The 13,727-nt window shown below is 38.3% G+C and overlaps 1 protein-coding gene across 5 annotated transcripts in view; it reads left to right on the top strand.

Annotated features, from left to right (window-relative positions):
- The first annotated feature begins 2,113 nt into the window (after positions 1–2,113).
- The window catches only part of LOC112227777 (lethal(3)malignant brain tumor-like protein 4), a 151,140-nt gene continuing 139,526 nt past the window's right edge, over positions 2,114–13,727 (top strand). For all 5 annotated transcript variants that reach the window (XM_024392647.2, XM_024392646.2, XM_024392645.2 and 2 more), the window contains exons 1-2: positions 2,114–2,209; positions 10,073–10,180. The gene's annotated coding sequence lies outside the window, so the exon portion shown is untranslated. The remainder of the gene's footprint in view (positions 2,210–10,072; positions 10,181–13,727) is intronic.

Raw genomic sequence — 13,727 nt, 5'->3', positions numbered from 1 at the left:
CTGGAAGGAAAGGAAAAGGCCTGACATAAGAGCTCCAGTGGCCTAAGATTGGACTTAATTGGAACAGTCAATCATTTGATAGAAAATGATGATGTGTGTGTTGTTCAGATTGGCAGTGACGATGCAGAACCAGAAGCTGCGATAGAGAATTACATAAGACACATGTCCAATTTCATTATTTATCTCATTTACTTTAATGTGATATTTTATTCAGGCTTCTACATTGCTGCAGCCAATATCATCAGGGCAACACTTCCTTTAGGAACAGAACAACAATGAGACCGATATTAATTTCTTAAACTACCTGGCAGAAATACATCAGGGAGGTTGTTTGGGTATTTGTAAAGGGCTAGAAAAAGCACACAAAATTGATTCATACTAACTGCATTAGTCTTAGTATGCAGGTGAATGATCTTATAATATATTTAGTTGACATTATGTTACATACTGTAACAGGGATCTGTCTATGCACAGGTCATCATGTGGAAATGTGTTGTTTTAACATGGAAATAAGGTTGATTCAAGTCATTCCTTCACTTAGAAAAAAGGGGGGCTACCTAGTTCTTCGGCTGTCCCTTAGGGTTCTTTGAGGGTTTTTCATTTGATGAAAAAGTGGAACAATCCAAAATGTTTTACCTGAAACAACAACAACAAAAAATGTTTCTGGGTATGAGCTCATTCTTTCTACCTTTCTTCCTGTCTCCTTCTATCTTTGTTTCCAGGAATAGATTCCATCTTCCAAATTTGAATTGGGAAAAAAGAGGAAGCTAAAGAGAAAGCTGGATTTAAATTTGAGTCATATGAATTCCTCACCATTTTACTGGAAACATAGGGGAATTGAGTCCATTATAATTAACTTAATTCCCCTATGTTTCCAGTAAAATTGTGAGGAATTTCTATGACTCAAATTTAAATCTGGCTTTCTCTTTAGCTTCCTCTTTTTTTCCAATTCTAATTTGGAAGATGGAATGGGTCTGTCTTAAGAGGGTGTGAACAATGCTGAGTGGGTGTAGACAAAGGAGAGCTCTCCAGTAGGTACCAAAACATTCAAAGGCCCTTTTCTCAAAAGTGAGTTTACAAGTTTTTCAACTTTCAAAGCACAATTACTTTCCATTGTTCCTCGAAAATGCAGTGTATGATATACCATTTTGTAGCTCTGAGTCTCTACTTTTATCCAATGTAAAAAAACAATTAAAAATGTTGCTACATAAAATCGATTTGAGTCATATATTCTAACTCTGGTGTCTATTCTAACTCTGGTGTCTAGTCTATTCTAACTCTGGTGTCTATTCTAACTCTGGTGTCTAGTCTATTATAACTCTGGTGTCTATTCTAACTCTGGTGTCTAGTCTATTCTAACTCTGGTGTCTAGTCTATTCTAACTCTGGTGTCTATTCTAACTCTGGTGTCTATTATATTCTAACTCTGGTGTCTATTCTAACTCTGGTGTCTATTATATTCTAACTCTGCTGTTTATTCTATTCTAACTCTGGTGTCTATTCTATTATAACTCTGGTGTCTATTCTCTTTGAACCCTGGTGTCTATTCTATTCTAACTCTGGTGTCTATTCTATTGTAACTCTGGTGTAACATGGGATATAGGCCACTCTAGTAATAGAGATGTGTGTCAAAATGTGTTAAATTTCATGATTGCATGTAATTCAATTACATTACATTGTCAATTGAATTGACCCCATAACACCGTTTTTATAGATTAGCACATACAGTATGCATCATATTGGCTATACAATCATATTATATGACATAGGCTACATTTCATTTAACTTTCTATCAATAAAACTGTTATAAAATCAAACACAGCTGCATTAGATTATTTTAATAACAGCACAGTAAGTAGCCTACACAAACTTGAAAATAGGTCATTTGATGAAGGTGACTTGATAAGGAAAGGTCAACTGCTTAGTCTTTTAATATTTTCTTGGATAATTATATTTACAGTAAGAAAGTATGTACATTTTATACAATCCCCTTTACTCTTTTTTTGTCTTGTACCTTTTAAAAATATATCCATATATCGTGTTCCCTGCCACGATATTTCACACCTGTTCGATCACAATCTAATATTTCGTTTTGACTCTTCCAGTAGAGGGCTGTTCGAGAGCATGCGCACAACCGCAGCAAGAGAACATTATTCCTCCTGTCACCAGTGCCTGTCACAACATTGAGGGGCAAAACGACAGCAGTGTGGGTAAGGACTTCAACATTTCATACAACTGCACTTTGTTTTTAAAAGATGATCAAGCACACACTATAAGGGTGCTCCAATATGTGGAACGAAAACAATTCGAACGGCGTGTCGGGTTTTGCCATCGTGTTCAGATGCGTTGATGACAATCCTCGCTCTAATCTCTCATGTTTTCTCCTGTTAAACTAGCGAACATATAAAATGCCCCTTCCCTCAACTACTGACCCACTAAATGAAGTAAAATAACTGTCTATGTATTCGTCAATTTGTTGCTGTAACGTTTTCCAAACATGTGACACGATAGTGTAGGCTAAACAATGCGCAGCAAGGCAGTCAAGCTAAGTGAAACTATAATTTTTCTCGGAAATGTTTCGTCTTAACCTTGCACGTTAGGATTTTTGGTAGGTAACAATGTGTCATCGTGATGAGAGTTACAACTGTCTGTGTGCGAGGAGACTAGTTACAATTGTAACAAGTTATTAATGAAGCTTTGCTACGTTGTTTTTATTTCCTTGACTTCAGGGCTATCTTCTCATCCAGGTTGTTTTCTAGTTGGGTGGAGTGTCAGTTTTATATAGTTGTTTGGCCCTGATATTTAAATTACCTCTACATTTTGTTGAACAACATCTACATTTTCTGCTTATTTGAACCAACCAGGTTTAAGGTTTGTCATGTTTTGTTTGTAAAACCTTGGGCCTAAATGTCAACTTGTCAAGTGTTTTTTTCAATTACACTGTAACATCAACCCATTGTTTGTTTAATTCCTGCAATTTATCCAGAAAGTGCATATAAAAGAATAGCTCATTCCCGAGATTAAGGTTAGTTTCCTTATTCTAACAATAATGATTTTCATTCAACCCAACTAATAATTGTCAACCCCTTATCCTATTCAATGCACTCTTATAATTTTACCTGAAGAAAACTGAAGAAAAAATAGGTACATTGGGAATGATATACTCCGGTTGAGTTAAGAATGATGTAAGCGCTTATTTTTTAAAATGTCATGCATAAAAATGTTACCACAGGCAAACAAACAGTCACTAAAGTATCCAAATGAGAATAGATAGGCCTAAAAACATAGCAGTAGACACCCCGATTTATGTTTTGTTGCTTTTTCAAATATTGTTTTAACTTTAGTTCTCTAGTCATTCAGTTATTATTACTCACTAAAACACTACTCATTAGTGTATTTAAGGAATAACCTCTGTTTGCTGTAATTTCTGAGAGAATAAACCATTCCCACTGGGAACAGAAGTCAACTTCATTTCAATGAAATGACGTAGAAACAATTTTGATTCAACCAGTGTGTGCCCAGTGGGTTATGTCAAGTTTATACTATAGCATCACAACGCCATTCCTATACAATATTTCATCATTTACATTCACTTTGAAGGAGAGTGATTTTGTGTCTTGCTGAGTGATTGTCAGAAAGACACATCAAAGGATAGATCGTTGTGGTGTTTATTTCGATGTCAGTGTCGGGAAGTTGTTCATAAGCTTCCTGCTTTCCACACTGCTCTATTGCTGCCACACAACACTTCCTGTTATAGCACACACAGATTAAACATGAATAAATAGTTTTGGCTTGAGAATCCATGATTCAGTTTATGTGTATCCATGGAAGAACTATTCAACAATAACAAATCACATAAACTGTGATTTTTGTCTCTGGTGTGTTAGTAATTGTAAATCTTATCTGACAACGTGTGGAACCGTATCCTAACTTACGTTGTGACTTCAAGATCTCTAGAGAATGTTGCACAGGCTTTGTGAAGTCATCCCTTAGTTTTTACATGTTTCTTCTGCTGTCAAGCTAAGATGGTATGTCATATTACATTTATGATTATATTTATGTTGTAGAACTGAAAAATGAACTGAAAAATGATTTTTTCTAATCTGTTGAAATGGTATTGAACTTGAACTTTCATGTGCACTTCATGTGATTTGAGTGAAGGGAACCTTTCTCCTTTCTGATGGACATGCTTCTTGCTGATGGATCAAGGGCTTTTTTGGAGGCTGAGAGTACATTCTATTTACTTACATGGACACTTTATATCATAAATCAAGTATTTTCCTCTTTAAAGTCGTCTTGCAGGTTGTGTAGCCTACTGCCTGGTTAAGATACATTTCATACCGACTGTAAAGCATATAAAACAATGCTATAACACTTCATTGTAAGACTTGTAATGCAAGCCTAGGGTTTTTGAGTCATCTAATGTTTCAGCTTGAATAATCTGTTAAGGAGCATCCAGCCATGTTTTCCTGCATTATTTGCTCTCATGGCACTGTACAGTACACACAGTTAAGTATTACAGAGGTTTCTGTCACGTAGACTATCCTGTTAACTTAAATACTTCAGTATTGCAGTATTGGCTTGGCTCTCTCCCTTCACAGAATGTGTCAGTGACCGCCTCTGTTTAGGTTTATTAGTTGTAGTTTTATTGTGTTTGTTAAAAACGATGTTGAATGGATGTAATTCTTTGTGTATGTCCATTTTTTGGGACATGGCACTAGTTGGCCATTGTTTTAGATTTCAATAGGAGGAAAGCCAATCACAGATCTGGGGCACATAGCCATTTTTGAGCAACATGCTGGCAACCTCAATAGGGGAAAACACTGTTGATTTCAATTGTGCGTTTAGCCTCAATTATAGAACCCAGTCATTACTAGTAATGTGACTGAAGTGTATAATTTCAGTCAAATCCCTGCATTAAATATGTGATTATTTAATCTAATGCAACAGGTTGAGCAATATATGCTGTATGTATCTGGAAATGTTATTCACAACTGAAATAGAGAAGGCATTGCCCTAAAATAGAAAAGGTCTCTCTAGTTTTGGATTACACTGTCTTATCTTTCTTTGACAGGATTACTGAAAGAGAATGCACTGACTTTCCAAAGCAGTTGTAAATGGGCTTTCTGGTTATCTACCACTATACAAAACAATAATAGATGTTGTTAAGTAATTTCAATTGATCAAGATCAGTTTTTCAACTTAATCTGGCAACAGACATGCTGTAGACATGAAGTTTCTACTTTGCCATGCCATTCATCTCTTGCCTCAGGTCATGAAATCTTGACGATCGGAATTGTCATTGAAATCTGGTGATAAAATTCTATGATGCATAGCCATTTAACGGATTCTTCAATCATGGATACTATGTGTATCAGATACTGGACCTATTCATTTTGATTTGAGATTGAATTGAGTAGCTTAGTCAGTGCCAAGGCTGGTCTGACATTCAACTAAGTTCAATTATGTGGCCTTCATGTACAGAACAAAAGGGTGTCAGCATAATTATTTTGAACATACTTACGTATATGTCACTGAGAGAGACAATTGTGTGTCTTGAGTGTAGTTCTGCATCTATAATATTTATTCTCCTCATATATGCACTCTGATGTAGTCTATATGATAACACGGTGACATTTGTTGCCATTGTATGCCAAGGACATTTAAGCCTAACTGCTCAATTTCATACGGTGCTTAGTGTGCTATAAGCTTATATCTTCATGGCATTGACAAAGCAGATTGTCTTGAAACAGCAGTTTTCCCGTTTCAATAGAATGTAAATGTGTGCAAGTTACATTTTTCTCACCAGCCTCAGAGACCGACTATTGATCAAGCCTACGTTGACTTTGAATCAGGAGCCATTTTACTACACTTGAGGAGTATATTGAGAGTGCCACCAGCATGCAGTCTGGAGGCATTGTTTAGATTAAGAACAAATCAATTTTTTCCCTTTGCAACAGAATAAAACAGGACGTACCCTGTAGTCATTTGTGTTGGAAATCCAATCATTGTGTTTGGTACGTTTTGTCACAACTTGTCGGTGTGCTATTCATCACTCGCCAGGCATTTTCCATAGGCAGTTCCCAATCAAATCAAAACAAATTTGATCCCAGCTTGCTTGGTTTCTTTGAGCCAGTTTCTATGAAAAATTAAAACCCAGGGCACAATAACACTCCGTTGACCCGGTTTGTCTATGGCCTCCAGGCTCTCTCCTTTTGTTGTGTTGAAGCAAATGAGACGCGGGTATCTGCTAAGTCCAGGAAAATGTGCGAATTTGTGTAGCCTCATGCTGTGTAGACTCAGGGGGGAGTGGGTGGTCCCTATTCCCTGAGCATACCGCATACTAAAGCTCCAAAAACCCTTAGCCAAAGTGCCCTCGTGCATTACAGTGTTTGTACACTGTTGTTGACAAAAACAACTGTGTTTACTGATAATCCTCAAATAGAAACTAAGGATGAAGTGATTGGAGCCATAGGAGAAATGTGTTTTAAGCCTATAAAGCTAGTCTTTAAATGTATCTTTTGGCCTTCTTCCACAGCTTTAGACATTTTCTCCTTGCATAGGATAAAGCAGACTTTGCAAGTGTTAAAATCTCGGTGTTAAGGTTAAAAGTGCTGTGAGTGTTATATCTGAGTGTTGATTCTAGTGGGATTGAAATTGACACCACTTCTGGTGAATAAATGAAGTGTTATTTGAATCACAGTGGAATAAACACTGCGTGGTGTTGTTACTCCACTGTGTTTAGTTCACTTTCTTTAATTCTCTGAGTGAAAAAGTCCTAGGAGGGGCCTCTATCCTTTTTCCCAGAATGCTTTGTTGCAGGTTGATTTTTAGAATAGTTTGTTTTTATATCTATGTTTCTGCATGCATGTTGTTTGATTAATTGATTTTATACAATTTCTAAACTAATCCAACCTGTAACGGGTTGGACCTATTGCACCCGTTACTGAGATGGTGGTTCCAGTTTATATGGTTTAGGTAGTCTTGTTTGTCAAGTCCTTCACCTTAGCAGTCATTCTGAATGCAGGTTGTAGGTGATATAATATTCCAATTATTAGCTGGATTCTGATAGGAATTACTAATCACTTCACAAACCGGTTTATTGTGATTTGCAGGTCTGATGTGGCCCATGAGTCAGGATTTTCAGACCACAATGTTTTCAGACCACAATGTTGCACAATTAAAGACCTTACCAAAGTTGCGATATATGGTCATAAAGGGTTCACTTTAAATTGAAACATATTCACTCTGGCAGTCACCTGGACAGCTTCAGGATGAAGTTATTGAATGCAACAGGCATGTCTCTGTCACTAACAAACATAGTCATGGGTTGGTATCTCTCAAATTGACTTGAATGGCATGCTGGGCAATATTCAAATAAGGCTTTACAACCTGTGATGTTACAATACCCCCCCGCCCAAATACTGTAACACTAAATAAAATAAAATATAAGTTTATTGGTCACATACACATTTTATGTTTTGCCTGTTCAATACAATCCTAATTTAAGTCCGAATTTGGTGTTAAGGCCCAACACTCTAAGGGTGTTAGTTTGTGAACACTTTGAAAAGTGTTAGTTTAAATCTGTTTCGGTGGGTGACATATCATTTCTAAGAAAGTGCTACATTTAACACTGTGTGTTAAAATTCTGATCTCAAATTTGTTGTGTAGTAATTACATTTTCGAAAGGGAATAGATTATTCCCCAGCAGTAAATGTATGAAAAAGGGTTTGACGCCACCACATTCATTGTGTCTAGTAGGATGAAATGAATTCCCCTTTTTCTTTTCTATTTTCCAGAAAGTATGCATTTACCAGGCTATATTTGACACTTAACAGCATTGCTTAATAATACCTGTACATTTAATTCAGCCTGCATTCAAATGTGCCAGTGAACCAAGAATAAGCATTCCATAAGTGTTCTATAAGCGTTCTGTGAATCCCCAACTATCGGACGCAGGGTGTATTCTCAGATGACACAGGAGATAATTGGGGATCCACTTCCAGCAGGAGTCGCAACCCAAATAATTTAGGGAGACCAATTATAGATGTCTCAGAGATATTTCATCTGTATGGCAGCCTACGGCAGGGCCTCTGCCATCAATCAGATTAGGACAGATTACAATTTGTCTTTCTTTTGTCCCACGGGCGGTTGAATAGTGATTTGTTTTGCTCCTCATTGTGGGCGCACATAGAGAGAGACTGAGCTAAGCTGCTCAACAGACAAAGGGAGAGTTTAACTGTAGGTTGAAAGGCTCTTGTACTGACTACAAACACCAAGCCTTAAAACTTTGAGAAAAGACCGATTCACTTCCCTCCTTTTGCCATGAATGCACTGAAAACATCAGATAACCATTAACATATTTTCCTCAATGTCCCTGCTGGTATCTTTCTCTTTTCCCTTTTCCATCCATTGAACACTTTTGTCGAGTCTCCATTATAATGTGAATGCTGTTTTTGTGCAGTGTTTATTGGATGCTCTTAGCGAGCTCTGTTATTGTGAACAAAAATAGACCAGCCTCTGTGTGTCAGATATTTCGGTTTCTTGTTATTCAGAAGTGACATAAAGGAGCCGTATTTATGATGGATCTATCTTGGACTGATTCATTGTGGAGGCATGAAAATGGCCACCACTTTCAGTTACATTTTTCAATGTAACACGTAATGGGTCCCTTTACTGTAAATGCATGTAGTGGGCAAAAAATACATATCCTGCTGAGGTCTCTCTCTTTTTTTCCTCACTCTTTTTTAAAATCCAGCTCCCTCTTTTTTTTCTTTTTCTTTTTTGTTCTATCTAGATCTCTCTATTTTTCTCTCACACCTCTCTTTCTGTCTGGAGAATGATGTATGCTTGTAATGGCCGCTAGGCTGCCATTATCTTTATTCGACTTATGCATGTTTGTGTAACAGAGCTCATTTGTGACCAATGAACAATACCCAGGAGTAGTGCATCACACCATCAAGGTAAATGGAATCTATTTTAGGTAGCGGCCATTAATAACCCCCCCCTGCTAGCATCAGGTCAAGGTGGCAACATCCATCCTATTATCTCTATGGAATTGGAGCCTGTTGATAACTTTATTAATTCCTGTCAGGTACACAGTTCATGCTGCATTACAAAGACCTGTTGCTGTAGATGGTCTCCTGGGGCTGGGGTGTAATTGTCTCTTTGGATAACAGCAGTGGAGTTGGCTGGAAAATATAAATTGTGCTTAGCTTTTAGTGTTGTGGTGGGCTTAATAAGGCTATGTTGTTTACACGGTTGGTCCGTCGCCAACCACTTTACTGAAGGTCAAAGGACATGCTGTGGGCTGAAACCTCTGCTAAATGACTAAAATGTAAACTCGATGTGCAATGCAATATTTACATGAAGAGCTAGCCCTACTGTACTTAACATGCACACATGCAGTTTAGGATTCAGTTCTCTACTCCCACAAACCTGGTCTTCTCCGCTCTCTTCTGTACAGCACACACACATCATACACCTCCTGGTGGCTTTTTCACTGTCAACTGAAACAATTAGATCAACGTAGTCCCGCAAGGGAGGGTTACGCCACGCAGCGGCACCCCATGCCCAGAGCCTTCGCAGCCACCCTCTCCCAGTTAATCAGAGAGGCTGTAGTCAGATCATCCACACTCACCTTCAGGCCTCCTCAAGCACTAGCTCCCTTCCCCCTCTCTCTGTCACACCTCCTGGAGACCTTCCTGTCACTCCACCAATTAATAATAGGCCCTCCCTATCTAATATGGAAGGTTCTATTGACTGCCTGGGAATGCAGTGGCATTTAGAGGGAGAATATGGGAGCCATTCAATCAAATCCTCATTGCAGTATTATTTAAGCTGTAGTTTATAAACAAACCTTATTGAGAACAAAAAAAAATAATCTCTAGGTCGTTTTGGGGACACTTAACGTTAGATAGCAGAGGACTTTGCCTCACAAGTAGTTGTTTCTACTTTTTAGAATATGGTACGTTTACATGAATTGGAGTGTAAACAAAGTAAAATGCATTGCATTAATTGACTATTGCATGTTTGCCTATCATTCTGAACCAATGTGTTTTTGTTGTTTTCAGTCTCTGGCTTCTAATAGATCTGTGAAGACATAGAATGTGATTGGAATGGAAGCTCGGAGAAGGAGTCCCTGATTGGCCGAAAGACTGGGCGGGTGCACATACCAAACGGTGAGTCCCTTTGGAGGTTCACAGAACCGCTAGAGAGTTCACTTAACATTAGGGTACCAGTGGTCAATGGTCAGAATAATGATTTGAGTCCCTTTCAGGGTCATACACGATTATCTTGTGGTTACAGTGCCTTCAGAAAGTATTCATACCCCTTGACTTATTCCACATGTTGTGTTACAGCCTGAATTCAAAATTGATGAAATATTTAAAAAAATCTCACCCACTTACCTTACATTCAGTCCCAGATATACAGTGCTTTCGGAAAGTATTCAGTATACCCATTGACTTTTTCCACATTTTGTTACGTTACAGCCTTATTCTAAAATAGATTAAGTTGTTTTTTTCCTCATCAAACTACACAAAATACCCCATAATGACAAAGTGAAAACATGTATTTTTTTGAAATATTAAAACATTTATTGAAAATGAAATGCAGAAATAACAAATTTACGTAAGTATTCACATTCTTGAGTATTGACTCAAGGGTGTGAATACTTATGTAAATTTGATATTTGTGAGCCTTTCTTGGTGAAAGGCTCTGCATGGTCGTTCCAATGCAGAAATCAGGGCATTAATACTTCTTGCGCTTCGCTGAGCAGTGCTGTTATGAAGGAAGTTGTCAAGGAAGTGAGTTTGTGTTTATACTTGCCCTACCGTCAACCAATTATGTCAATGCAGTGCTATACGACGCTCTCTGCATTGTTACAAAATTTGGGCAGGACACGGCGATGCGGTACAGAGCTCAATTTGTCCTTCTGTATGCCGATGGAGGCTCCGCAATTGCGTCACACCCTCCATACGGCGCTTCTGACCACATTTTCGTCTCAAGCATAAATGGGCTTTTAGTCTCTAAGAGCTTTGCACACCTGGATTGTACAATATGTGCACATTTATTCTTAAAAAAATATTCAAGGAAGGTCAAGTTGGTTGTTGATCATTGGTAGACAGCCATTTTACATTTTTCCCTTATATTTTCAAGACGATTTAAGTCAAAACTGTAATTATGCCACTCAGGACTATTAAATGTCATCTTGGTAAGCAACTCCAGTGTAGATTTGGCCTTGTGTTTTATGTTATTATTCTGCTCAAAGGTGAATTTATCTCCCAGTGTCTTTGGGAAAGAAGACTGAACAACGTTTTCCTCTAGGATTTTGCCTGTGCTTAGGTCTATTCCATTTTATTTTTATCCTAACTTAGTCCTTAGATTCAAGATGGCGCCGATAAAGATGGCAGCTTCGCTTCAAGTCCTTAGGAAACTGTGCAGTTTTTTTTATTTTTATGTATTATTTATTAAATTGTTAGCCCAGAAAACCTTAAGTGTTATTGCATACAGCCGGGAAGAACTGTTGAATATCAGAGAGATATCAACTTACCAGCACAACCAGCACTACGACCAGGAATACGACTGTCCCAAAGCGAACCCTTTGCCTGCAACTCCCAGGGCATTTGAACTGATTCCAGAGGCTGACCACAAAACAATGCCGTCGGAGGAGAGGGTGCTGGCGCGGTCTTCTAGTGCGGCTTCGGATGCACGCACACCACCCACCGCTTCCGAGTATTTTACACGCTAATGTTCAATCCCTAGTTAACCTGTCTGGGAACGGGGTTCCGCTAGCCAACAGCCAATGAAATTGCAGGGCGCCAAATACAAATCAAGGAAAATCTCATAAATCAAATTTCTCAAACATACAAGTATTAGGCACCATTTTAAAGATAAAATTGTCGTTAATCCAGCAACAGTGTCTGATTTCAAAAATGCTTTACAGCGAAAGCTCCACAAACGATTGTTAGGTCACCACCAAGTCACAGAAAAACCCAGCCATTTTTCCAGCCAAAGAGAGGAGTCACAAAAAGCACAAAGAGATAAAATGAATCACTAACCTTTGATGATCTACATCTGATGACACTCATAGGACTACATGTTACACAATACATGTATGTTTTGTTCGATAAAGTGCATATTTATATCCAAAAATCTCATTTTACATTGGCGTGTTATGTTTAGTAGTTCCAAAACATGCAGTGATTTTTCAGAGAGCCACATGAATTTACAGATATACTCATTATAAATGTTGATGAAAATACATTTGTTACACATGGAAATATAGATACATTTCTCTTTAATGCAACTGCTGTGTCAGATTTAAAAAAAACTTTACGGAAAAAGCATAATCTGAGTATGGCGCTCAGAGCCCAAAACAGCCAAAAGAAGTATCCGCCATGTTGCGCAGTCAACATTGGTCAGAAAGAGCATTATAAATATTCACTTACCTTTGATCTTCATCAGAATGCACTACCAGGAATCCCAGTTCGACAATAAATGTTTGATTTGTTCCATAAAGTCCATCAATTATGTCCAAATAGCTTCTTTTGTTTGGGCGTTTGGTAAACCAATCGAAACATGCGTTCAGGTCCAACCGAACGTCGGACGGAAAGTTCAAAAAGTTATATTACAGGTCGTAGAAACTTGTCAAACTAAGTATAGAATCAATCTTTAGGATGTTTTTATCATAAATGTTCTATAATGTTCCAACCGGAGAATTCCATTGTCTGTAGAAAAGCAATGTAACCTACCTCTCATGTGAAATGCGCTTGACTGAGAATGAGGCTGCTGCCAGACCCCTTAGTCAAACAGCTCTCATCCGGCCCCCCTTCACAGTAGAAGCCTGAAACCATGTTCTAAAGATGGTTGACATCTAGTGGAAGCCTTAGGAAGTGCAAAATTACCCATATCCCACTGTGTATTCGATAGGGGCTGAGTTCAAACTACAAACCTCAGATTTCCCACTTCCTGTTTGGATTTTTTCTCAGGTTTTTGCCTGCCATATAAGTTCTGTTATACTCACAGACATCATTCAAACAGTTTTAGAAGCTTCAGTGTTTTCTATCCAATACTAATAATAATATGCATATATTAGCATCTGGGACTGAGTAGGAGGCAGTTTACTCTGGGCACGCTATTCATTTAAAAGTGAAAATGCTGCCCCCTATCCCAAAGAAGTTAACAAAGTTGACGAAATTAGGGAAAGAGTTGCTTTCTTTACAAAGAGATATCCGGGATTGTAACATACTCTGTTTCACGGAGACATGGCTAGCTGGGACATGCTGTTGGAGTCTGTACAGCCAACGGGATTTTCAGTCCATCGCGCCGACAGGAACAAACATCTCTCTGGTAAGAAGAAGGGCGGGAGTGTATGTTTCATGATTAACAACTCATGGTGTAATTGTAACAACATGCATGAACTCAAGTCCTTTTGTTCACCTGACCTAGAATTCCTCACAGTCAAATGCCGACCGTATTATATCCCCCCGCAAGATGCCATCATGGAACTTCATTGGACTTTATGCAAACTGGGAACCATATATCCCGAGGCTGCATTTATTGTAGCTGGTAATTTTAACAATGCTAATCTGAAAACAAGGCTACCTAAATTCTGTCAGCATATCGATTGCAGTACATGAGTGATTAGCACACTCGACTACTCTAACTTCCGCGATGCATACAAGGCCCTCCCCCGCCCTCCTTTTGGCAAATCTGACCATGACT

Source organism: Oncorhynchus tshawytscha, linkage group LG29, assembly GCF_018296145.1.
Source record: "Oncorhynchus tshawytscha isolate Ot180627B linkage group LG29, Otsh_v2.0, whole genome shotgun sequence".
Lineage (NCBI taxonomy): Eukaryota > Metazoa > Chordata > Actinopteri > Salmoniformes > Salmonidae > Oncorhynchus > Oncorhynchus tshawytscha.
This window is presented reverse-complemented; position numbering and strand designations above follow the sequence as displayed.